This window comes from Protopterus annectens, chromosome 2.part0 (genome assembly GCF_019279795.1).
Source record: "Protopterus annectens isolate FY-2018-M chromosome 2.part0, PAN1.0, whole genome shotgun sequence".
Taxonomy (NCBI): domain Eukaryota; kingdom Metazoa; phylum Chordata; order Ceratodontiformes; family Protopteridae; genus Protopterus; species Protopterus annectens.
The window spans coordinates 696,076,880-696,101,611 of NC_056728.1; the positions used below are offsets into that span (position 1 = coordinate 696,076,880).

The 24,732-nt window shown below is 37.5% G+C and overlaps 1 pseudogene; it reads right to left on the reverse strand.

Moving 5' to 3' along the window:
• LOC122793198 overlaps positions 1–24,732 on the reverse strand; it is a 487,465-nt pseudogene that overhangs the window by 98,547 nt on the left and 364,186 nt on the right.

The following is a 24,732-nucleotide window of genomic DNA, read 5'->3' on the forward strand; positions in this document are numbered from 1 at the left end:
AGGTGGAAAAAGTTTTGAAATGATTTACTGTGGTCTCATTTTTTTATATCACAAAAACCTGGCATTTTAACAGGGGTGTGTAAACTTTTTATATCCAGTGTACTATTTATGCAATGTTCTTACTTTTCATCATAATGAGCAGGTGTATGTGTATTGCTGTATCTGTGTGTGTGTGTGTGTGTGTGTGTGTGTGTGTGTGTGTGTGTGGGTGTGCACGAGTTTGTTTTTGGTCATGTGTGTCTGCGGTTCCCCTTTAGAATCTCAAATTGCTGAAAGCTCGGAATTCATAAGCTTGAGCCCAGAATCTCAAGTTTTCAGCAACTCAAAATTCTAAAGCAGACGTGAATGGCATGCAAACATGTCTTACCATGTTTTTGCAGGGGGGCAAGCCCCCCAAGACCCCCCCTACTTAAATATACCAACTCCAAGATCGCATTACAATGGGGATGAGGGAAATCTCCCAATTCTGCGCAGTAAACAGAAGCACACAATGGGAGAATTTCCATTCCTCCGCTATAGTGCGGTCACGGAGCTGGTATATTTCAGCAGGGAGACTGCAGGGGGACTCGGCCCCCTGCATACATGACAGTAAACTTCTTTTTTTTTTTTTTTTGTTGTCTCCCCTTCACAAGTTTGAGTTACTGAAACTCGAGATTCTGGGCTCGAGCTTATGAATTTTGAGCTTTCAGCAATTCGAGCTTGTGAAGGGGAACTGTGTCTGCATATGTGTGCATGCATGTTTGTTTGTGTATGTGTGAATGGGTGTGTATGTGTGTGTGTGTGCACGTGTGTGTAGAATTCATACATCTCAAAAGTACAGATTTTCACAGAATGTCCAGATTTTTGCCTCATGTTTCTGGTCCATTTTTCATAAAGTTGTGGGTTTTCTGGCAAATTAGTGGCAACTCATCAAAGACTGAAGCCAGAAAATAAGGACATGCATTTGAGTTTCAGACGTCATACTCTTCAAAAAAAATGCATGTTAGTGTAAAACCTGTTATTCTATCAGCTTTCTAAGTTTGTAAGAGCAATATTTAAAAATCGTCCCTATTTTTGTGCCTTTGTCCCAATTTTACTTATGATTTTGTCCAGATTTCTTGCTCTAAGAGGTTGAGAGGTACACTGTCCATGCAAATGTATATTTATACTTGAGAGTAACACAACAGAGCAGTATTCAGGAAAGGTATGTGGAAATCGCATTTAAAATAAAAATTAATTATTAGCTTGGAATAAGCCAGATGGCAAAATAATGAAACAATAAACTAACGTCGCATCTTCCTTTATTGGCAATAACTCAGATGGATATAAATGATCATATGACAAAAAGAGAAGAGGAACTTAATTAACAAAATACCACAACTGCAAATACTTCCATACATAAAGACATACTGCATAAACATATTATGTTATGTTATGTACAGTGGTGCAGTGGTTAATATTGTCACCTCACAGCAAGAAGTTCTCCGGTTCGATTCTCGACTGGGGTGCCTTCTGTGGAGAGTTTGCACGTTCTCCCTGTGTTCCTGTGGGTTTCCTCCGGGTACTCTGGTTTCCTCCCACATTCCAAAGACATGCATCTGGAGCATTTCTCCCCGGGCCTCCGCTGAAAACAGGCTCTGTGGAACCTAGTCGGACATTCCCGGTCAACAAATGTTAAATAAATAAATATTATACAATATTAGAAGTGATGCAAGAGAAACAAAGTGTAATCTCCTACCATGTACCTTAGGCCAAAACTTAATCTTATTTTTACTATCTGCAATGCCCCATTGTTCATTATGAAATTGTTCTCTAGACCATGTTTTCCATAAAAAAGACACATATGGGTGAATATAGTTCTACCTAACTAATCAGCTTTAAATCTTTGATTAGATCTTTTACCAGTCTGATAGTCTGTATATAAAACATTATATTAATTTCAATCACCTCATCTTTATTACTTCCCATTCCCTTTTAATGCTAACCCAAACCTTTTTGATTGTCTCACATGCTATGCCTAAATATTTCATTGTTTCTTCTAACCTACATACAGTGCATTACTTTTCTTCCATCTGCTTACACTTCAACAATACCTTCACAGCCCGTTTAATGAGATTTGACATAAAAGTCTTGCTATTCCCAGATACTTTTAAATAATTCCCTCTATTTTGTTATTGCACATCAGCTTTCATGTGCAAAATTCACCAATGAATCAATAACATCACCATTTCCATTATATCTTGACACCGTTCCTTTCTTTAGAATTAAGATGTGTTCATTACAATTTCCATCTAATCATTCTATTTTAATATTCCCCAAAACTGCCTCCAGTAGCATCACATTTTCATTTCTTTTTTTTTAATACAAACTAGAAGAATTAACAATACTTAAATATAATATGCTGATAAATACATCAAAAACTAAACATATTAGATTTGGGTGACATAGATTTAAAGGTAAATACTTAATACAACAAACAATGATTGAAACTGTAGATTCATTTAAGGACCTGGATTTATGGGTAGATCCAACTCTGATGTTTTCTAATCATATCAACCAATTGGTTAGCAATAGTTTTACAACTATAGGTTGTATAAAAAGATTTATAAAATCTAAGAAATCAGAAATGATGAAATCATTATTTGTTAGGGGTATTATATAATAACACTATGGAAACCTTCTATGAAAACAACCTGAATAAACTGGAAAGAGTGCAGCGGAAATATTTTAAGGGCATCTATGGAACTGAAAATTTAAGTTATTATGAAAGATTAAAATATTTGAACTTGCAGAGTGTCATGTTTGGGGTTATCAAAAAGTAGTTGAGAATTATTAGATAACCTATTTCGAATATACTATAAGAATTATAAGTGTACTAACTGGTTCTCTGAGAGAGCAGATGATGCATGGAAAAGACTATCAAACTACTTTAAAGCAAGCACTAGTTTAGATATTTTTAAGAACAGCCTGGGCTCTTATTATGGTATATCGACAGGCTAGAAGGTCATTATTGCCTGTGCTTGAAATATTTGTATGTATGTTTGGAATAAGCTGAGACTATCATATCTCATAATTCTCAAAATCTGAAGTAAATGTAATAATACTAAAAAATGAATAGACAAATTGTTCTGGCTCCCTGGCATATTTTCTTCCCTGTAAACAGACCACATGCTATCACTAAAGCAGTCAACAAAACATAAAAAATAACTATCTGTAGCTTTCTTTTATAGTATTGTAACTTGAACATGGTAACTGTCTAATGATAATGTTATTTAACAGCAATTTTTATTTTTTTTGTACTTTGTAGGTGAGGCTACCATTTATATGGCATAATACACACTCAGCAAAGATTTGTGTCCTGGGAAATGGGCCATTGTGTAATAGATATCAGTTACCAGGTCTATATCATATCATCGCAGAAGCTTTTCATTGAACGCCTCTTCATCATCACATACACAGTGAACACACAAAACTGCAAACGCTGACATCAGCAATTTCTTTCCTTGGGAAAGAAATCGCTTGCCTCAAAACTTGAACACTTTATTACACACATGACAAAATGAGGGGCTTCGCCCCTCAAACCCCCTTACGTGGGGGGCTGTGCTCCCCCACCCCCCTAACTAAATATACAAGCACCAAGATCACACTACAGTGGGGAAAATGGCAAAACTTACAGGGATGGCCAAGCGATTTCTTTCCCAGGGAAAGAAATTGCTGAAGTCAGCGTTCGCGGTTTTGTGTATGTGCTGTATATGTGTTGATGATTAGGTGTTTGTTGCAATGCCTCTTTGAGTATTTAATATAGACCCCAATTACCATCTCAATGATGTAAGCTAAATGATTAAATCTTATTTATTTTAATATTGTTTCTATATTTCTGTTTAATAGTTAATAATGCTAAAAAATTGAAGATAAATTGCAAAAAGTCATCACAACAAAGAGAAAAAAAGGAAAAAAAATGCTGATCAGATCAACTGTAAGGTGGCGGGGTGGCACAGTGGATACCATTGTTGCCTCACAGCAAGAGGTTCCCCAGTTTGATTCTTGGCTGGGGTGCCTTCTGTGTGGGGTCAGCATATCCTCTCTGTGTTCATGTGGGTTTCCTCAGGGTGCTCTGGTTAATTTCCACAGTCCAAAGACATGCAGTAGGTGAACTGGGCACTCTAAATTGGCCATAGGTATGAGTATGCATGTGAGTGTGTGGTATGATAGAACTACCACAGCAGGGATAGCCACCTGGCAGTGTAAACCTTGGTTTTACATGATTGCCACTGTTGAAGTGACACCCCGGCCCCATGTTGAAAAATGGAAAAAAGGTGTTGTAGATGGATGGGTAGATTTTAATAAAAGAGAATTTCATATGCATTTCCATTTCATTGTCTTCTTCATTCAAAATAAGAACTTTTTCCTCTTATCTGGCTTCATAATTCTGAGCAAAATATCCACCTGTAATATACAAAGTACTTGCAGCCTCACATATAATGTATGGTTTAGTGTGCTATCCAAGGTAACTGAAAATATTGAAATTTCTAATTCAAAAACTAATACCACTTAGAAAAATATAGACAATGTGTTTGGTAAAATGTCAGTTGTAAGAACATTTCTTTGGTTTTGTATAACTTTTTTATCAAGTTTCCCATTCCAGGATAGGTAATTGGAATATGAAAGATACATAAGAACAGTGTAAATCCACAAATTTGTCCTAAAGTAACTGCAGGAGGTTGAAGACAGTCCTTCTCGCAATATTTATGGATAAAAAAATGAACATTTATCTTCCTGAAGTATATTCATGTGTAAGGATTCTTGGCATTTTGTTTATTTATTTATATATTCTGAGAGGCTTGATGAATCCTTTAAGCAAATTACAGCCATTCATTTTCTAATTTCAACAGTAGGCATCCTGCTATGCATATATACCACATGACACAAATAACAAAAACATATTTTGTGAGATGGTGGAACTGATATTTTTTTTGTTTGTATTTTAGATGATGTATTATAAGTAAGAGAGATGAGTTGCAATGGGGACAATTTGTGAACCTGCTTTTGCAAACTTAGTTCTCATCCGATGAGAGAGGCTTCCTAACTTCCAATCCAGTCCCCTAACTTCGAGCAGTATGTTGTCACTCAGACCACACTAAATGTCCATATGGGCAACTGTCTGAAATAACAAGTAGAGACCATTGATGTTGGAATAGGAATACACAAAGGCAGCACCATTCACTTCAGTAATATTGCCAGTGAAGTACAGGAATATTGTGAGAGTTTTCCAGCTGCTTGCTAGTGTATTTGTTTAAACTTTGCTTGGGATGGAAAGTAATGTAGGGTTAATGCTGAATGCAGAAGTCTTTTTTTTTTTTTTTTTGCTTTATTTCTGGTCTTCCCCTTCCAGCTTGATAGGATGATCGCAACTTATTGATTTATTTATAGGTTCATAGGTTCATAGGTTCATACTAGGCTATCTGCCCAAGGGCATTTATAAGCCTAGCCCATAGTTATGTGGCTTTCGCCACCCCTTTAGTTTGAATAAAAACTATGCCTATCATTTTTCTGTGCCTCTGTCAAGCAGTGACACTGAAGTAATCCCTGGGGTATATCTGCGATCTCCCATCCATTGGTCAAGATTCCTCTTGAACAAGGCCAGCGAGGTGCTCTGCCTCACATGTACCGGGATTTTGTTCCACAGCATAGGAGTCTCTGGGTGATGAATCTGTCCCTCCAGCACGTTCTATTTATAACCGTGTCAAGGTTTAAGTCTCCGCCTTGTGGTTCTGAGGGATCTAGATTTTGAGGTGAAGCATATTCATCAAATCTGGGTTTGACATGGCCTTATATGTCAGGCACAGGTCACCTCTGAGCAAGCGGTATGAGACTGAATAAAGCTGGAGTTCTTTCAGTCGGGCAGCATAAGACATATTTTTGAGACCCTTTATCCTTTTGGTGAGGAACTTTTGGGGCCTTTCAAGCTGCATCAGGTGTCTGGTCAGATACATTCGAACGGGCATTGTACTCAATCATAGGTCTAATGAGTGATGAGTACAGGGGACGATGACCTCCCTTGATCTAGATGTGAATCCCTTCATGATCAGGTGGGCGATATAGAAGGTTTTCCTAACTACTTTAGCAACATGAGTGTCAAACGAAAGACTACTGTCAACTTGGGTCCCCAGATCCCTGATGACTTTTTCTGTGCTCAGTGGATTGTCACCTATATGGTAGCTAGGGGTAACCTTGTTTTTCCCGAAGGGTATGACTATGCATTTTTTGGCGTTTAACTTCAGGCCATGGCTCTGGCACCAGTTATCCGTTTCTGTGATGCCCTTCTGGAGGATATCTGTGTCAGATGTGTTTTCGACTATGGCCCAGTTTGCAGTCATCTGCAAACTTTGTCAGCCATAACCCTCCTGTGTTTGCTTGTACTTCAGAAAAGTAGATGCCGAACAAGAGTGGACCCAGGACTGAGCCCTGTGGGACACCACTTGTGACAGGCTTTGAGTCTGACATGGCTCCAGCAACTCTGACCCTGTGGGTTCTGTCGCTTAGCCAGTTTGCAACCCATCTTGTGATGTATGGGTTTACATTCAAGCTGATGAGTTTTTCATGATACCTGAGTGGGGTATTGTGTCAAGGCCTTTGCCAGGTCGAGGTAGGCTGTATGGACTGCCTTTCCTCATCAATGGCCTTGGTGACTGTCTCAAAAGTCAACCAAGTTTAAGAGGCAGGATCTGCCTTTGACAAAGCCAAACTGGGTTGGATCCAAAGTCTGCAAGTTCCTATGTCTTTATTTATGAGTTCCATTATGATCCTCTCCATGGCTTTGCAGATAAGGCTTGTCAAGCTAATGGGCGGTAATTTCCAGGGTCTGTGGAGGCACCGCCTTATGAAGTGGGACCACAGTGCGCCACTCCTTGGGCACGTATCCTGAGGTGAGGCTAAGATTAAACAGCTGTCCTAACTGTGGGTTTAATTCTCGTTGAGTTCATGAAGCACACAGCCGGGGACACCATCCGGTCCCATGGATGCTGTGTTTTGCCTTAGTGAGGGCAGTTCTCACCTGGGCGTTGGAGATGTTTGGGGGCTACAATCCTCTGGAATAGATATCTCTCCTTTTGGGGAGGGGAGAAGTTTGCACTGAACCTGTCAGCCAGTATGTTAGCAATGTGTGTAGGTTCAGTAATTTTCACATCATTTTGAACTAATTCTGAGCATATCTGGGAGTTTCCTCCTAGGTTTCTAACATAGCTAAAGAAGGCCTTATGATTGTCTTTAGAGTCCTTGGCGATTTTTCTCTCAAAATTTGCCTTGGATGATTTTATGAGAGCTCTTAGTTTTTACTTATAATGATCAAAGGTGTCTTACCTTTCAAGGATTTTGCTCTATCTTGTAGTAGCTTCCTCCTTTTGTTGTAGAGCTTGTTTATGGCTGGGGTCCACCAGACTGGACGCTTGCCTTTGGTACAGAGAGTCTTAGTTTTGTTTGGGATTGCCTGATCCATGCAGTCCTGTAGGTGCTGGTAGAAGGCATTTGTAAGTGATTCAGCGGTTTGAGTAATGTTTACCACTGGCTCAGGGGCCTTAAAGGAGACCACACTAGTTTTTAGAAGTGTGAAATCGGCTTTTGAGAAGTTTTTCACTGTGGTCTTTTTGTTTCAGGTGGGGCGGATGAGGACCTCCAGCGAGATTAGTTTATGATCTGATCTCACCAGTGAGGGGTATACTTCGGTGTTGAACATTTTGATCCCATGTTCGTGATGATGAGATCAAGTATGTTTTCACCTCTTGTGGGGATGGTGACTAGTTGTTCCATGGCATTTGAGTTTATGAACTCCAGGAATCTTTGGGTTAGAGTGTTCGGGCTTGAGTAGTGTTCCCAGTCTATATTAGGGTAGTTGAAGTCACCTAGTATGATGGTGTTTGGAGATACATTTATCCTCCAATGTTTTCAGGAAGGCCATGTGAGGTTCCTGAGTTTGAGAGGGTGGCCTGTAACATGCTACAAATTGCAGAGCAGTCTTGCCTATGGTTAATTGCACCTGGATGGTCTCAGATGCATCGTGCGTTGCCACCAACCTTGAGGTGTGGGTGTCCTTTATGAATATGGACACCCCTCCTTTCTTGGTGTTGTCCGGATTTTGGGGCCGGAACGTATGATATGAGGTGAAACCTGTTAGTGCTGGGGTGCTCTCAGGAGCCTTGAACCAGGTTTCTGTCACAGCACAGACATCGATGTTCTCCATATTGAGAAGGGCCTCGGTGCGTGCATCTTGAGATTGAGACTTCTGGCATTGAGCAGCATTACCCTTAGTTTTTTCCTTTTGGTGTTCTAGGGTGGTAGGTTTAGAATTTGAGCCTTGCCTAAAAAGGCACTATGGGGTGGCAAGAGCCTTTGCCAATATCCGAAGCCCAGGGTGACAGGTGCAAGCCGTCCCTTGCAGCGTGGCTTGTCCAGCATGTCATCCCAGGCAGACAGACATTGGATCCCCTTTGAATGACACCAGAATTTAAGCCAATTATTAAAGCTGATCATCTTATCACTGTATTGTGGCATCATTCTAGGTGAAGGTAGGATACTGCTCAAGGTCAGGGTCATACCTGCCTGGGCTACATAATCAGAGAGCTCCTCGACGTCCCTTTTCATGTAGTCCAAGGAGGTACGTCTCAGGTCGCTGACACCAGCCAGCACAATGACTGAGTCGGACTTGTACCTGCTGTTGAGAGACCTGAGTGCTTGCGTTATGTGGCGGATTCTAGCCCGACAGGCAGCTTACTGTGACCTTCTCCTTACTCAGTCTGGTGAGCGGGACGTCAGTGTGTCTGACTATGGAATCACCAATGACAAGTGTGTCTGGCATTTTGTTTGGTCTTAAGGGCTGTGACTGTTTGACACTCTGACTGTGTGGTCTATGTGTTGCATGTGTTGGGTCGTGAGGTGGTATTTGTTTGGGTGTCTGCTTTGGTGGCCTCTGCTGTTTTGGTAAATTTTGACCAGAGCCTCCGAGTATGTCTTTGTGTGAGTATGTGTATGATTTGAAGTTGTGATGGTACCATGTGTGACTGGGTATGTATTGTGTGTGGTTGCCTTCTCCTCCTGTCTGGTCTTGCCAGTCCTATGTTGAGAGAGCTCAGCCTCCAGTTTGGCCGTATAGTTGCATCTCTCGCATGTATTTGTGTTTTGTGGGAGAAGGAGAGGATTGTCTGTGTACATGAGGCAATTGTAACATTGCCTCAATATTCCCAGGTTCACCAGTTGAGCTGGAGAGGACACTAGCAACTGATCCCTCGACATACTAGAAGTAGTAGATAAAGAACTTTCAAAGGACTCCGGGGAAGTGGGTTTTGGGCTGGTGGGGTACTATCTATAATAAGAGTGCTTTATCAAGGTGCAAGTACTGTAGGAGTAAGTGCTAGGCTTTACAGATAGAGAATAGTCTACTTGGGAATCAAGTAGAGATGAACTTTTCAGTTATAGGATATGCTGGTTAGATCAGCAGTACAGTTTAGCGTGTTTTATAGCAGGGGCTGAAGGGAGCTAGGAATTGGCCCAAAACGACCAATGGACTACTAGTTTCTGGCTGAAACTTCACCAAATCGGACAAAAAATGCCTCAGTGCTTCCCACTCCCACTGGTAAGCAAAGAAACTTCCTCCTTCCTAATAAGGCAATGGATCAGTAACAGGAACTAAAAACAAAGCCCAGGGATCAGCAACTCTGAAACTGGACTACTCTAGTTCAGTAAAGTGGGAAAACAAGAGATTTTTGTTTTATTACAGAGATAAGAAAAAAACAGACAGTAAATGCTATAAATGCTGTAAATCGGCTAGCGCACTTTAGTGTGTAGCCTACAGAAACAATTTGCAACAATTAGTAACTTAAAGTGCAATAAACAGTGTAAAATGCAGAAATCACTTAAAGTAGCAGTAAAACAGGAAATGCAGTCGCTAGCTTAATAACAGTGGGAAAGCCACAAAAATACTTATATCTGGTAGAAAGTCACTCTTTAGCTCTCTGCTGCTTGGATCACTCTGCAGGCCACCACGAGGATCTGTGCAGAGTTGGTACAAGCTGGAAAACACGTGTTTAGCGTGTTTTATAGCAGGGGGCTGAAAGGAGCTAGGAATTGGCCCAAAACGACCAATAGACTACTAGTTTCTGGCTGAAACTTCACCAATTCGGACAAAAAGGCTGCTCAGTGCTTCCCACTCCCACTGGTAAGCAAAGAAACTTCCCTCCTTCCTAATAAGGCAATGGATCAGTAACAGGAACTAAAAACAAAGCCCAGGGATCAGCAACTCTGAAACTGGACTACTCTAGTTCAGTAAGGTGGGAAAACAAGAGATTTTTTTTTTTTTTTTTTTTACAGAGACAAGGAAAAAAAAAACAGACAGTAAATGCTATAAATGCTTTTAAGTGGCTAGCACACTTGAGTGTGTTAGCCTACAGGTAAAATTAAGCAACAAATAACTTTTTAAGAGTGCAAAACAGTTAATCAACACAAAAACAGTTTAAATAGAATGCAGAGCTGTATAAACAGGCTAAGATGCAGTCGCTAAGCAGTAAATATTCAAAAAGCCAGAAAAAAATACTTAAATCGGTTATAGCAAATACAGTTATAACAAATGCTCTGAAATATACTGTATATTTCCAATATGTTTGAGAAGGACAGTCAGAACACAAGAAGGTTCAGGCGAAGAAGAAAAAAAAGTTTTGTTTTACTTTTTGAAAAGGTAAAAAGGAGGAACAGAAGGCCTTATCAAATGTTCTCTCTGTATTAAGAAGAATGAGCTAATGACACTAGACTGGGAGGTGTGTCACAGTAGGGGCGGGCAACTGCAAAGCCACCAAGTATAAGAGCAAGACACCAACAGGGAGGGTGGTACAAAATAGCCTAAGACAACAAGCTATGACAGTTTTTAAACAGAAAAAGATTTCTGAAGATTCTGAATAGACAAAGTGCTTTATATATATTAAATTATAAAACAGTAATCTGTTAAAATAATCAAAAATACTTATATTTTGTAGCTCAGTTGGTCAAACAACTTCTCCAGCCTGCACCAAAGACCAGAACAACAACTTTTTTACAAGAACACAAAAGAACCAGCCCCACTAGCCAAGAGATAATTACACAGAGTAAATGTTTCAGTTTATACAATAGCCTAAGACAACAAGCTATGACAGTTTTTAAACAGAAAAAGATTTCTGAAGATTCTGAATAGACAAAGTGCTTTATATATATTAAATTATAAAAACAGTAATCTGTTAAAATAATCAAAAAATACTTATATTTTGTAGCTCAGTTCTTGATCAAACAACTTCTCCAGCCTGCACCAAAGACCAGAACAACAACTTTTTTTTACAAGAACACAAAAGAACCAGCCCCCACTAGCCAAGAGATAATTACACAGAGTATATATTTAGTGTTGTGTTAGAGTATATGCTTTTTATTTGGTTACAGTATTTGGTTTATGTCTGTCTTTATAGAAAGGGTTTTTGCCATATGTATGTACTTCTGTATGTCTTTAGTTTGCTGTTACTGTGGAGATTTAGGGAGGTATTGTGTCATGTGTTGGGGTTACCTATCACTTGTGGATTGTGCTGCAAACTCTTGTTGTTTATTCCAGTTTTGATGTTCTCTGTATATTTCAGTCATTGGCATGGCTGTTCAGTGCTGTCTGGATGACAACAAGCAGCTCAGTGCTAAACGATTCGATCAGAACATAGGTTATCAGGAAGACGCGTATTGGTACAAGAATGATAATTACAAGGGAACAGTACTTAATTTTCATTTTCCTGCAAATGCATTTGATATATAGCACTACAGGCATGGTAGTGCTTTAGATTTTGAAAATAAATTGTTTGAAATAAAACAAATTCCTGCACAATATTTTTTAGATTTACCTGAAACTTTAATGATCATGTTATTAACTATTTAGATGCTCAGATCATAAACATACATTTGATAAAGAGTACAGGAATTATACTTCAAGACAATATCACAAACTAACATTTGTTAACAATTATTTTCATGCAGAAACATTTCACCCAAATGTTTGTTAAAAGGAATGTTATAAAATATCATATGGTCAAAGCATTTGTCTTGAGTTCTAGGGATGGAAGTATTTTTTAGAGATGCAACACTGCTTAAGAAAGTGTTTTTAAGTACAGGTTATGAGAGTTTATTCAATAAACTAGCAGAAGAAATAATTTATTTAATGGGTAAATAGTTCAATTTTCTGTGGGGGTAATAAAAATGTATCCAAGCAATCAAAAATCTTCCTACATAGATATTGTTTTGTAGGATAATGATACATGCAATGGACAACAAAAATAATAACAAAACTGATAAAAGACAACAGAGGATTTTGACAGGGAATGATGGCTTTATGAAGGCAGTAGGTCAAGAACCAATGCCTGTGCATAGAAATAGTTGTAATGTAAAATCACTGTCTTGACAAGGAAAGAAAATAATAATTTACCATTATACAACAACCCCCCATTTATATTCCAAAATGTGCACGCTGATTAGTCAGCGTGCACGTTGTAAATCAGAGTTATAGTAATGGAAAAAGGTCCGGTCGCCCAGACTTTTTCCATTAGTATAACTCTTTTACAGCAACGGAGAATGCAAGATCTCTGTTGCTTTTTACAACCTGTCTCGCTATGTTAAACAAGTTTAATATAACGAGACAGCTTTAAAAAAAGCAACGGAGCATCTCCGTTGCATTTTTTAAAGCTATCTCGCTATGTTAAACCCATTTAACATAGTGAGATACTTTAAAAAGCTACGGAGATCTTGCTTTCTCCGTTGCTTTTTTCAAAACTGTCTCGCTATGTTAAATGGATTTAACATAGCGACACAGCTTTATAGAAAGCAATGGAGATTCTCCGTTGGTTTTTTAAAGCTGTCTCGCTACGTTAAACTCCGTTAACATAGCGAGACAGTTTGTAAAAAGCAATGTAGATCTTGCTTTCTCCGTTGCTTTTGCCCACAGCTCTGATGTACTGTGTAAGTATACGCATGTGCAGTATATCAGAACTGCCACAGAATACCAGAAAGCTGCGGAAGGGCAGCAAGGAGGCATTATACAATGCCATTATTTAAGAAAAGTAATTATTTTTTCTTAAATAATGTCATTGTATAATAGCAATAACCCACTTCTGGGTGTGGGTAATGCTGGATTTACCTATGGTTGTCTTTGTTTGGGCACCTGGACTTCACCCTCTTGACCAAACCACACCAACTGTGGGTAAATCCAGCATTATCCACACCCAGGCGTGGGTTATTGCTATATTATACCACATAAAATAAAGTCATATATGTATAAATGTAGGTTAGGTTGAACATTCAAAATACTGAATGTTCTGTGGTTGAACATTTGGACTATCAAACTAGCTTTATGTTGTTTGTCGGTATTTCTAGGGAGTGAGAGTCTGCGCTTTCCCTAATGTGTTGTGAAATAGGAGTTGTTATATATAAGTTACAGGGAGTTTGGGTGTGCAGAAGGCTTGCACCCCTGCATAAAAGCTGTTTTTTTTATTTGTTGTGTGTGTGTGTGTGTGTGTGTGTGTGTGTGTGTGTGTGTGTGTGTGTGTGTGAGAGTATGTTTGTGCCTGATGTTATGAGGCTTGACGTTTTGTGGTTTGAACCTTTGTTTTCTTAGAATAATGGCATAGATCCATCAGAAGTCATTGTCCTGGTTTGAGTCAGGTAAGAGTGGTAGCCATGGGGAGGCAGTAAGAGGCATGGGAATTTAGATTAGGATTTTAGACAGTTATCAGGAAGGGGAGTTTCATTTTAAGGAGAAGGAAGGGAGTTTTAGGGTTAGCTAGTAATCAGGAAATTTATGTTTGAGGTGTGGTTATATAGGCTTAGGAAACCATTGAGAAATTTTGTTTTAGAAAGCAAGAGTGGAGTTTTAGGTTTAGGCAGAGATCAAGGAATTTAAATTAAGGAGTTAGGACTGACCTAGGAATTTAGATTTAGAGAGCAGGAGAGGAATGTTAAGTTAATGGATCAATCAGGGAATTTAGGTTTAGGGAGAGGTAAGAAGAGTTAGGGTTAGTCAGCTGCTGGGGAAGTTAGAAAGCAAGAATCTAGGTTAGGCTTATGGACTGGGTGGGAGTTAAGAGTATTATTACTTGTGTTGGAACCTTTCCCTTCAGTAATAAATCCAGAGGCAAGTGCGAAGGCAGTTTACTAGGATTGGTTTCTAAGATGATTGGTAATTCAATAGGATTAAGTTAGTAGGAGTTAGAAAATTTGCCGTTTAAAGCGAATGATAGTGTTCAAGTGTGTTGCGAGCTGACAGTTTGCAAGCACTTATAGTAGACTCTTATGGATCATTTGGATAAACCTTTTCTGTTAATAAATATTAAACATGCAACAGTACATATATTTTGTATTTAGCAATATGTTTAGGAGGGTTCCTATTATGTTGTCGAATATTTAGGTTGTTGAACACCTAAACGTTGACACCTAAACGTCAAACGCTCAAAACCGTGACTGGCCGTTTATGCAAATTTTTTCACAGGGAAAAAAATTCACTTGGCCTTCATCGGAGATTAACCCTTTTACCTGATGTAGAGCGATCTCAAAGTTGGTATATTTAATTAGGGGGTGAGGGGCACAGCCCCCCACATCTGGGGTGTAGGGGTGAAGCCCTCCAGTTGGTTAGGGTTTTAAAGTATTTTCTTGTGTAGGCCAAGCAAATTTTTTCACGGGGAAAAAAATTGCGTAATTGGCCGGTCGCAGTTTTGAGTGTTCAACATTTATGTGTTGATGTTTAGGCGTTCGACAACCTAAATGTTTGAAGTTCTAATATACACCCTATTTAGGATGTACCCCATTTTATATAGAAGGCTAGCAAAACAAACCTGTGACAACACATGTTATTTAAACTAAAGGTAAAAAATATGCATTGTACAAGGAGTCTTTAGCATGCACTGAATAAAAGTTTCAATCTTTTGTGTTGGACAGTGTACCACTGATATACAGAGGTACAGATTATAATTCCATGTGACAGGAACAAGAAATAAGATAGCAATTAAAAGTAAATATCATCATTTTTTTCCTTAGCTAAATAAAAGTGTTCCAAAATAAAGGACACTAAAATAGACCCATATGTGGAAATAAACATGTTTTTTAGACATTTTAAAAAGAAGTGTTGCTATTTAAAGTTATTACTTGGCCTTTAATAATTCAAACTCCTTTTTTTGTTTAGAATCCAGATTATGTGACACAGCAATATTTATAAGGAAGTGATTTTGTGACTCTGTAGTTCTGAAGAAGTCTCTTTTTGTGCTGTTTTTTATACAAAAGTGCTTTACTTTTTATTTAAGAGTGGTAAAATTATGATTTGTCTGAATATTGCTTTTTTCTTTTAACAAAAGTTACATGACAGCTATCATTAATCTGACATTTTATTATTTATTTAATTTTAACTAATTTAAGAAGTCTTCTGATCCAGTTCTGTTGTTTTTCTTTCGGCTTTTCCTGGTTAGGGGGTCGCCACAGCGGAACTTTGGTCCGCTAATGATTGGTAGTAGATTTTTACAATGCCGAGGTACCAGCTCAACGCCCAACCTTCAACGAAGGCATGCCCATTCACACATGTCTTTTGAATGCTACTGGACCGTGGGGAGGACATGCAGACTCCATACAGAAGGTGATCCAGCCGAGAATTGAACAGGAGAACCTCTTGCTGTGAGGCGACAATGCTACCGCAGCACCACCACGGTATGATCTTTAAACAAGACCAAATAATGCATTAATATCAACTTTCTGACATATTAGCATTAAAAACATAACATATTTTACATTTTTTCCATATAATATACAATGTCCACATTTTTTGATAAGTTTGCAGTTGTATTAGTGGCATAAAGCTCCAAAATTTAAAACACTTAATATCTCTAATTAGTAAATAGTTGCATTATACTGTGTACTTGCATATGATGCATGCATCTGCTATATATGTTTATATATGTATGTTTTATATATATATATATATATATATATATATATATATATATATATATATATATATATATATATATATATATATATATACAAATAAATATATATATGTATAATATATGTATCTATATATGGGTATATATATATATATATATATATATATATATATATATATATATATATATATATATATATATATATATATATATATATATATATATATATATATATATATATATATATATATATATATATATATATATATATATATATATATATATATATATATATATATATATATATATATATATACGTGTGTGTGTATCATGCAGACATAAAAGATTTTTCATAACTATAATCATTGAAATTACACAAGAGCATTCTGCTGGTGGCATTTATTTTGTTTATGTTGTGCACTCAGCCACAACTGTTACCAAGATATGTCACTATCAATATAGATACTGGCACATGAATCAGCATGCTATGCCCTAAGAAAACATGAAAATATGTCCAGCTTTTGTAGTTTACAGTATATCTAGCTTATGATTCTGTTTTTATCTCAAATCTTTCACCTCCTGCACCTTAAACATAGGAATTAGAGTGTCACTAAAGATGAGCTTACCTTTTTGTACATGAAACAACAATCCTGCATCTGGTGGTACTTTTGTTAAGAGTATTATTACTTGTGTTGGAACCTCTCCCTTCAGAAATAAATCCAGAGGCAAGTGACCTAACAAGGAAGACAGCAAAAATAATTACACTTGACAGATATAAAAAGCATATAATACATTTTAAGCTGTGGGTATAAATTCATCTTTCTATTCGGCAAAAAAACAAAAAAAAACAAACAGACTTGTAAACACCTGATATAGAGTTCCAAACAAAACAGTCCAAGAATAAAATCTGAAAGGAACTCAAAAAGTGATGTAAATATAAGTTGAATAGCAAAGTTTTTGAGATAAAACTCTTCTTCAGTGCTTAAAATCATACCAAGGCACATTTTCATATATACACCACATGAACAAATTCAAACCAATAGAAGTGCACCACAATAAAATAATTAACATAAACAACTGAGTGCTTGTTTCATGGAAAAAGAGACCTTCTCTTAAGAACGGGTTTTAAACTCACAGTATCATTTGGCCAGGGGGCACATCTGCTTGAAAGAAATTAATCCATCTATACTCAACTTTCTCAGTATTCAACTCAATATGCCCTCCTCTAATACTTATTTCATTGTTTTTAACCCTAAATGTAAAACTATGTGTTTTATCTGAGCTTATTATATGTTTAGCTAAGGCATTGCTCTCCACCTCCCTACATATCTCAAATAGGAGCTGGGCAATCCATTCTTTTAACATTTTAATTGTTTTTCCAACATAACATGAACTGCATTTTTCACAGCTGGCTAAGTAAACCACATTCTTGGTTTTACAAGTGGCAAATGTGTGAATATAAAACGTCTTACTTGTATTAGGCTGTACAAAACCATTGTTCTTATTTATATAGTGACAAAACTGGCAATCATAGCAAGGCATGGTATTTTTAATGTTTATTATAGCATTCTTAAAGCAGATTTGTAGGTCTTTATAACAGAGATGTTGTTTCAGATTCCTACATTTCCTAAAAACAAAACTAGGTAATGAACCCACAATTTCCTTAACCATATCATATGTACATAGTATAGACCAGTTTTGGCCTATAAGTTGTTTAACCCTATTTGTATGTGCATTATATTGCATAATATATTTAACCTTCTTTCTGGACTATCAGTGATGATGTGGAGTGTTGCAGTCTGTTTTAGAGAAAGTGGGGCAGTGCATGTGTAACATGTGCCAGTATGGTTAGCTGGTGTTTTGTAAATAATTTTGTGTCATTTTACCATCACACTGACTTGTACAGATCCTTGTGTTAAAATGTACCAACAGTGTTATTATAACTGAGTAAATATCTATGTTTAAAGAAAGAATTCTGCAAGGGAAGAGTACAGGTTTTGAAATTGTTATATAGCTTTCAGATACTGCAACAGTTCTTAGCAAAGCTCTGAGTATGTATTGTGCCAGAGTCAGGTGATCAAATGAGATGTCATTTTATAACCAGCACTGAAAGGATGAAACTCTCACAGAAGCTTGTTTTGTTTTCTTTTCTTTGGAACCTAATATAAAAGATCCATGTCAGTTAGTTGTTCAGTTCAATTTAGTTTGAATCTCATCACCTTGCCTTTTGGATGTAACCATCTCAGTATCCTATCTTGCCTTGCTGTTTTAATTAAGTTAGCTAGGGAACAGTTATTCTTTAGACAGTCAGGAAATACAGTGTGATTAGTTGAGTATTTTTTTTTTTTAGCTAGGGAACAGTTATTCTTTAGACAGTCAGGAAATGCGGTGAGATTAGTTGAGTAATTTTTATTTTTTTTTGCATCTGTTTGAACCTGTCCAACTCTGTTATTTTTATTTCTCCTGCGATTGAAACTATGGTGTTTATTGTACTTAGATATTTAGTATTCTCATATTTTCTATTTTATTAATTATTATTAAATATTTTTATACCTTTTATTATGGCTGCTTACTTTAGTGATGCCTTGGCCACTCTGAAAAGCCTGCCTGATTTGGTTACACTCTACCATTTATGTTCGTATTGATTTTACTCAGTATAATTGGATATCCTTGTAAGAGCCTGAGAGTGGTTGACTGGTGGCAGCATAGTTACTTTATAGTCTGGGCAGAAAGGGTACAGTTAGTAAATCTGTACCAGCCTTTCCCAGGAGTGTGTGTGAAAATTAAATACCCAAGAGTGGGTGTGCCAGCTACTTGAAACTGGGACACAATGCTCCAAAGTGAGTCTTTTTGGGATCTAGAGAGACAGAGTCCAGTACCAGGTTTGAAGCATGTTCCTTGTGTGCTCTTGGGGGAAACTTTGCTTGTTGTAGAGAGCTGCATCTGACAATACTATAAATTCATTCCTGTACTTAATGACCATCTCTCGCCAGTGTCCGTGGTGAGGATCGAAGCTCCTTGATTACTGGCTTGGGGTAGAGAGGCCGTCACATGAGCCATAATATTATTTACAGTTCCATTAGTTGGACTTTCTTCTATGTCTGAGAATTATGGTCTAGCTAAGTCATCTCTTTCACTCAACATTTGTTTTTTTTTAATTTTTTCTATTAACACTATAGCTCCTATCTTTAAATTCTGCAACCATCTCATCTAGCTGTTTGTTACAGTCAGATATAACTGTATTTAGCCGACTGGCTCTAAGGAACTGAATATACACACAATTATTTTTTGTATATATGGGAGGGGTGCATACTTGTGTTGTGTAAATATCTATCAGTTTATACTTCTTTTCTATAGACTCTAGAACCTATTGTATTATCTTTAATATATACATTAATATCCAAAAAGTTTATTCCTCCTCTTTACAACATCTTCTCCATGTAAATATGTGTATATATATATATATATATGTGTGTATATATATATATATATATATATATATATATATATATATATATGTATATATATATACATGGGTCTACTTTACTTACCTGAAAAACCACATCGCCGACATTCACTTCACCAAGATGAATACACCAACAAACTAGAAGACCGACTTCCGGAACACCAACATTCAGACCCTAGGTAAGTAACCACTTGGCCATCCTGTTGAACTTTGCATCTTACTCCTGCAGTAGTATGATCTTGGAGTTGGTATATTTAATTAGGGGGGTGGGGAGCAAAGCCCTCCCACATAGGGGGTTTGGGGGGGTGAACCCCCCCACATGGGTTGGTTTAGTTTAGGGGGGGTTTCAGGACAGCCAAGCAGTTACTTACCTCGGGTCAGAATGTTGGTGTTCCGAATGTCGGTCTTCTGGTTTTTCAGTGTATTTGTCTCAGTGAAGTGGATGTTGGTGATGTAGTTTTTCAGGTAAGTGAAGTAGATCCATATACATATATATATATATATATATATATATATATATATATATATATATATGTCGATAGACAAATTGAAAAACATACCAATCACATTTTGTTTTAAAATCTTTTACACATCAAGTGCCTATGTGTCACCATACTCCTATCTGTAACCATGCCAATATTTGTACTCTGTTAATTCATTGCATACTACTCTATATCACTATCTACTATTATATTATACTTATATTTAACTCAAATACTGTACTAACTGTTTTAATCTAGTATATATTGTAGTGGAGCTTTTCTCCCCAGGCCTCCACTGAAAATGGATTTCTGTCCCAGTCGGACTTTCCTGGTAACCAAATGTTAAATAAATAAACAAATAAATAAATGTCCAATTTTGAATAACTAGGTTTAAAACTTTAAAACATCTTTTTTAATGACTGTGCAACTGCCAGAGAGAGAGATGTGACTTGAAAAATATCCAATTCATTGAGAAGTTTTGACAGAAGGAAGAAACAACCAGGTCATACTGCTTATCTAAACACCAGAAGCCAGACAGCAAAATGAACTCAACAGCCAGGTAGAATGAATGAATGCTGATACTCAGTATAAAATTATTAATGGTGTTTTGAATTCTTCTAGTTTTACTCTGACTTCTGATACGTATAAAGTTTTATCTAAGGGCTTGACTTTTGTGCCTTCTTGTAATGGTAGTATTAATGAAGCCTTTACAGATTTAAGAATCTTTGTTAGATATCTTAACTTAAAAGTTATTTTTAAAAACAATGTTACTGCTGTGGATACACCTAAATGTCAGTGTAAAAGTTCTTTAATAGCATACCCTTTACGCATGCGTTTCAAACAATTTGTGAAAAACAAACGTCTGAAATGTTTAATACAAATAACCAACATAAATTTTATAATTTAACTAAAAATGAGAATCTAGCTCTGAAAGAATTGAATGAAAAAATAAAATAATTATTAAACAAGCAGATAAAGGTGGGGCTATAGTGATAATAGATAAAATGTTATGTAATGATAGAATGAGTCTGTTAAGTGATTATAGTATTTTTAAAGTGGTAGATATAAGCTTTGTTCAACAGTTGATTTTTGCATGCAAGTCACATTTATATAATCACATTCTATTACTTTGGATGAGTATATGTATATGGAAAAGATGCATCCTGTTATACCTGTTATTTATGCCCCAGGATTCAACAAACTTCCGTGCAAGAATAGCTTATTCTTGCATGGAATGGAACGTTCCCATGCAGCATGTCAGTACGCCATGCATATTCATGAAGGTGTGCTGCCATGATCTAAAATGGACACCATTATGTGCATGAATGCAGGGGGTGTGTCTGAGAGCAGTGCTCTCACTATACATATGCCATACGGCAATGTAAAGCTAGCAAGAGTGTCCTTGGACACCATTACTTCTCAACCTTACAAGAAATCTGGACAAAGCCATATTAAACAAGGGACAAATGTGAGATATTGCTCTCACAAACTTATAAAGTTGATAGAATGACAGGCTTCACATTAGCATGAAGTCCCCAAAGGATATGAAGTGTAAAACTCAAATGTCTGTCATTATTTACTAACTGCAGTCTTTAATGCCTTGTCACTAATCTGCCCGAAAGCCACAATTGTATGAAAAATGGACCACAAATATAAGGCAAAAATCTGGACATTCTGTGAAAATCTGTACAGTTGAGAGATATGGCAGACACTGCAAGTGTCTGTGCAGCATACCTCTCAAATGCAAAGCCTGTCATGTCATCACTGTTTGAAAAGCACCCCCCCACAGATAATGTTTAAAAAATAAAACACAACAGTTTCATTTTTTTTTCAGTCCGCAATAAAATTTAAATATAGCTGATCAGGTGTGTGCATTGCACAGCTCATCTCAGCCTAGCTTACATATCACAAGGATCAAAAATAGGAATATACCTTGAATAATGATAATGTGGCAATAGTGAAATGGTTAGAGTGCTTGCTTTGCAAGTAGTCATTCCCGGTTTAATCCCCACTAAAACCAATTTGCAATTTACATGTGAAAGCAGTACATAATTTTGAATAATTAGGTAGTAAATAACATATATTTGTAAACCAGAGTAGTGTAGTAGGTCCAGATGTGAGGTGTCAGTGTAATAAAGTTATGAAATCCCCATATAAACACAAGTGCCCTATACAATATAGTCACACAAGAATAAATGTAATGAAAGCACATAGGGGAATGTCAGGGAAGGTAAACAAAATGATATGTCAGGAATGATGAATCAATCCTATACAGCTGATGCTGTTGTGCCTTTTGGTTTTTTCCTGGTTAGGGGTTGCCACAGCGGAACTCCTGTCCGCTAATGTTTGGCAGTAGATTTTTTTACGTGCCAAGTTGCCAGCCCTGACAAACAACCTTCAACGAAGGTACGCACATTCACACATGTCTCAACACAGAAGACGCTTTAGCTGAGAATCGAACGGGACAATATCTTACTGTGAGGTGACAACGCTACCACAGCACCACCTCTGCAGTTCCCTATAAAATAAAACTTAAGCAATGCTAAGCATTGCACAGCCATGCTTACCTAGTGTAAGCATTGCTTGAATATGAATGCCAAGTAATGAGTAGCCCAGCTAAGTGGATTTAACCATTGGTAAGCAGTGCTGAACCTGCCACTTTAAGCACTGCCAACCTTAGCTAAGCAGGTTTGCCCATAGCTTAGCTTAGCTCAGCATATTAAAAACCATCCAATCATGGCAAAGTGTGGGAAATCAGCTGTATTTAAACCTCACAGGCAGGTATACAGCTCATAACCGATTGTAGCTCACCAATGTACATTACAAAGCGGAGGCCTGGAGAAGTCTTGTCCGTGATCTCATCAGTGCCACTGGCATCCTTCAGACTGGTGAACAGATCTGGCACTACTATGCCGACTTAAAGCGGAGAAAGAGGGAGCTCTTGGACCAGTGGGTCCAAGAAGCATGGCAGAGGGGTGATGTCCCAGCTATGTGTAAGTATTCATATCAATAACTGTTTACCAAAGTCCAGCCTGTGTAATTGATGGATAAGTATGCATAAATGTTTCTCTATCTTCTTTACAGCTCCAGCTGAATGGGCTGCGAACCAGGAAGCCCATGCAAGCAGGTTTCAAAGGCTGCGCTGTGAGGCTGCTAAGTAACAATCTAGCTTGTAGTATTCATACCAAATAAATATAAAGGAGTAGAATGTCACCTGGGAGTATTAAAAATGGGTATGGTTTGTACTGAATAAACCAGACAATATTACAGTAATAGTCTCATATAGGTTATATATAAATAAAACTGTAACTGCCTCTCAATAAAATTCAAATCCTGGCATGGTTGTGTTTACTCTGGTATTGTGTGAACTGAAACATGTACAGGTTATGCATAGCAACTATAGCTCTGAAAGCATAAAACAATCAAGTATCATCTGACAAAGTTAGCGCCTCTGTAAGACACAAGATTAACTGATATGAAATGTTTCATGCACCAAAATCTGATATCTGCATAGTAATGTTGTATTAACCACTGTTTCACACTGTGCTATGTCAAAAGGTATGTACAGGAATGCATGTATAAGAATGTTGCAATTACAATGTCAGATTGTACAACCAAGAGAGAGAATGAGACAGAAAACATTGAAGGAAAAGACAGCAGTTTCTCAATAGCTTGTTTCGATGAAACACAACCTTGTTGTATTTTTAGCAGAAACACCCACGGTTGGAATCCCGGGAGTGGTACTAAGCTCTATGCATAATTTCAAATAGGATTTTGTGAATAGGTGTAAAAACAGTCAGGTAGTACTAACATAAATTTCCTCCATAGGTCTTCCAGGTAAGAGACGGTATAAAGTAGCTATAATGAGGCTGTAGTTATACTGTATCCAGCACCCATGGTCCAACTCCAAGGCTGCAAATGACAGCAAGATAAGCACATACACCATGTGGTCTCCCTCAAGAAATGTTCAAAAATGTCATGCTGTCACAGCTACCGGTCCCTGCTGACAACAACCAGGGTGACCAATAAAAATCAAGGCAGAGTATGGCAGTAGCACTCACACACACACACACACACACACACACACACACACACACACACACACACACACACACACACACACACACACACACACACACACTATGAGTGCACATATGTAACCCTGACTATGTGCCTATGGGTAGAAACAGTCAGTTAATATTAACAAAAATTCCCTTCACTGGTATTCCAGGTAAGAGAAGATATAAAGTAGCTATAAGAAGGCTATAATTATACGCTGTGTACAAACATACCACTGCCCAACCCAAGGCCATGGGTTGTTTTAATAATACCTGTAGAGTAATGATTAGAGCAATGACCATTAAAGCTGTGACCACTGCAAAAATCTAATTTAATTGACATCTTTCTCTTTCCCCCACCTTATCTTCACCAGTAATCTAAACACATAAATAAATGGGTATGTTTTCCACCAAACCTACTGTTGGGACATGTGTCCTATTGTTCTACAAGTTTTGAAATGTATTCCAATTAATGTTCCCTGTTAAAATGCTATCATTGGTGGCCTGTTGCTATGAATGTTACCCGCATTCCGGTGTAATGCCCACTGTGGTTACATTTTGAGATTGGAACATTAAAGAAAGCATGCAGTTTTCATCCACTGTTAGTTGTAAATCAATGTATAGTGTTGGTTTACAACTAATGAAACTATTGCTGACATTGTGGTATGGTGGGGATAAGGGAATATTCCCTTTTCCCACTGGAGCGCTATCTCGGAGTGAGAATAATAAAGTGGGGGGGTGTGGGGGGCACAGCCCCCAACATGGGGGGGGTGCAGGGT